Source organism: Grampus griseus, assembly GCF_964374135.1.
Source record: "Grampus griseus genome assembly, chromosome: 7".
Lineage (NCBI taxonomy): Eukaryota > Metazoa > Chordata > Mammalia > Artiodactyla > Delphinidae > Grampus > Grampus griseus.
Genome location: NC_139001.1, coordinates 56,899,412 through 56,902,717, shown reverse-complemented (window position 1 = coordinate 56,902,717; position 3,306 = coordinate 56,899,412). Strand labels below are relative to the sequence as shown.

Genomic DNA, 3,306 nt, shown 5'->3' with positions numbered 1-3,306 from the left:
TTTCCACAGGTCAGATATATATTTTCAATTCATCAGAAGCACCTGATATCTACAGCTAATTTTTAATTAAATGGCATTTCAATAAAACCAAAATGAGCCCTACAACTTCTATAAACAAAAGCTTCCAATGGACTAAGGACAGTCAGTAATTAATGCAGTCATTCAAGGGATTTTGGCTGTTCCTTAAGGAGTGCAAGTTCAAACCTGTCAACACCAGAGGTATCATTTCATATTAATTTATACGTCATTCCATTTAAATTCTTTATCTGAGTATAACATATGAAAACAGTCTTTCCACAAGCAAAAAATGTGGAAACATTTAAAAAATAAGGAGACATTTTTTAAAGTAACTGATCAGATTCCATAGGCTACTCTTGGAAACAGGATCTTGCTGGATAGAATCCCTTCGTTTGATGGCTTTTTGCGTGCACTTAACCAGACCAGTTCTTCTGAGTGTTGTTCTAAGAGCTCACCAAAACATAGATCATGCCATATAGGTAGTAAAAAAATGCTAGAAGATGAAAAGCTAATTTGCACCATTCTTCTTTCTGACAATATGCTAGAATATCTGCATTCATGATGGTTGTAGGGTCATAGAGTCCTGGTCCACTCATCACTGGTCTACTCATATACCTCCAAATATGATATGCCAAGAGGGGCATATTGAGACCCAGTGTAACCACTCTGCTGCACAAAGAAACATGACACAGAAGAAAGCGTGGATGAGGTACTCTGGAAGGACAAGAGGATTCAGGGTATTACACTGGTCTATAGGATTCCTGTAATCAGTCTTCAGCTCATCAAATGCTATAATATGCCAAATGGTGGAGAAGATGAGTGCAGCGGTGAGCAGCAGCGCCAGCATGTAGCAGAAGGTCGCGAACTTGAACGCCGTGGCCGGGGCAGGCCTCTTTTCTTTAGGCTCTTCTCGAAGCTAAGCAGCTCACCCTTTTAATCTGCTTATTCAGCACAAAATATGAAACACAAAATAAAAGCAGTGCTTGACTTTCCATAACTGCCTTTTGTTTTAACTTGTTGGCCCCCTTTTGCCCTATTTGAATAGTAGTGTATCTCCTTCACATTCCAGTCTTAATGAGGTTATTTACCTTGCATACCCAATGAGATTATACCTTATATAATAAATTCTCTTCTCTGAGATATATCTGAGAGGGCAGCCTATTTAACTATTAAAAGGATTAACCTTTTAACTGAGAATGATCTTAAGGCTGGACACAATTTTCATGCTGAGCTTTCAATTACTTAAAGATGTCACCACTGCATACAGAGGTGTTTACATTTACATATACTAGTAGATCAGCCTTAAAAATAGCCACTCGTTAACTTTGCACAATGGCTGGTAAAGAAAGCTCATTTGTTGCTATGTGTGTATTGCTCTTGCTCATGTGTGTTAATGAAATACATGTGAGCTAAAAATGCAAACTGGGAAGTAAATATCTTTTTTTTTTTTTTTTTTTTTTGCGGTACACGGGCCTCTCACCGTTGTGGCCTCTCCCGTTGCGGAGCACAGGCTCCAGATGCGCAGGCTCAGCGGCCATGGCTCACGGGCCCAGTCGCTCCACGGCATGTGGGATGTTCCCGGACCGGGGCACGAACCCATGTCCCCTGCATCGGCAGGTGGACTCTCAACCACTGCACCACTAGGGAAGCCCAAGAACATCATTTTTAATGCATTAGTATTGTTATCAATGATACATGCTAACAAAACACATGGAGGGACAATCCATATGGACCCTTCAAATTTCCTTTTAGCCAATAATTGTTCTTTTCTTCCTCACCCAACTTTTACCATAAGTGATAACATTAATTGCCTTAATTCTTTTCATATTGTCATTCCAGGTGGGGAACAATAGAATTGGCCAGAAGTCTATAAACAGAAAGGGCGTGAGGAAAAGCAAACGGCTTGGGTAATCCACCATTTGGACAATAAGTTTGGCTTTACTTCATCGATTGGGGGATGGGGATGGAGATGGGGGGGAGGCAGTTGGTGGTTGGGGGTTAGGAAAAATAGGAAAAGAAACAGAGTTACTTACTTAGCTTATCTAGATCATTGCATTCAGGTAATAGTAAAAAGAATTTTCATAAATCTATTTTCCTCCAAAATCCACTTGACTTTTGCATTATGGCACATCTCACTCTCAGATCCTCATAAACATTATAACTTAATCTGATTGATTAAATGTTGTACTGACCTAAAAAGGAACTGTTTATAGTAATGTCCAAGGCACTGGGAGAGCAGCTCTCTTAAGTCAAAACAATTTGGTCTCTATTCTTAGGAAAGGAATAATTGAAAGGAGAATCTCCCCTTGGACATAAACCACCTTGTCCATCTCCCCTGCAAAAGTCCCAGAAAAATCTAGTCTATTTACTAATGTTCTGGGGCTCATGGATTATTTCCGGAGAATTCAAATATTTGTTGATAACCTACCAACTGCTGTGTACTGGGAGTACAGCAGGGAACAAAACTTTCAGAAATTTCTGGCAACATGGATTACTTTCTACAGGGGGAAAGGGTGCAATAAACAAAGATGCAAAATATATGCACGTTAGATGGTGATAATATTGCTATTGAATATTAGTGATAATAGAGAAGTTTTAGACAATTTTAACAGAGGAAAAAAGCAGGAAAGGGAATGGAGGGGTATTTTAAGGAAGGTGTTGTCAGGTTAGGTAAGGCAAGTTGATATTTGAGTAAAGACCTGGGGATGGGGGATCCAGCTAAGCAAAAATGTTTAAGGCAGAGGGGCAATTAAGAGAAAAGGCTCTGAGGCAGGAGTATGGCTGGCATGTTAGAGGAAGGCCAAGGAGGCCAGTGAGGGCAAAGAGAGATGGAATAATAAGAACAGGAACATCAAGCAGGGGGTGAGGGTGGATAGTGTAGGACTTTATAAGACATTGCAATGTCTTGGGCTTTTACTCTAAATAATATGGAGAACTGTGAATCTAAACTATGGACTTAAATGTCTGTCAACAGATGAATGGAAAAAGAAGATGTGATATATACACAATGGAATATTATCCAAGCATAAAAAAGAAGAAATCCTGCCCTTTACAACAACATGAATGGACTCTGAGGGCATTGTGCTAAGTGAAATAAGCCAGAGAAAGACAAATACTGTATGATATCACTTGTATGTGGAGTCTTAAAAAGATGAACTCAGAGGAATAGAGAGTAGAGTGGTTGTTACCAGGGATTGGGGGGGGGGGTGGGAGAAATGGGGAGGTATTGGTCAAAGGTTACAAACTTCCAGTTATAAGATTAACAGTTTGGGGGATCTAATACACAGC

General features: G+C 39.8%; 1 pseudogene across 1 annotated transcript; it reads right to left on the bottom strand.

Moving 5' to 3' along the window:
* Positions 1-361: 361 nt before the first annotated feature.
* LOC309825372 (protein cornichon homolog 1-like) lies at positions 362-2,506 on the bottom strand (annotated as a pseudogene). The gene is made up of 2 exons: positions 2,447-2,506; positions 362-934 (listed from the first exon to the last, which is right to left on the bottom strand). The product of its transcript is annotated as a protein cornichon homolog 1-like (transcript).
* Between the last annotated feature and the right edge of the window lie 800 nt (positions 2,507-3,306).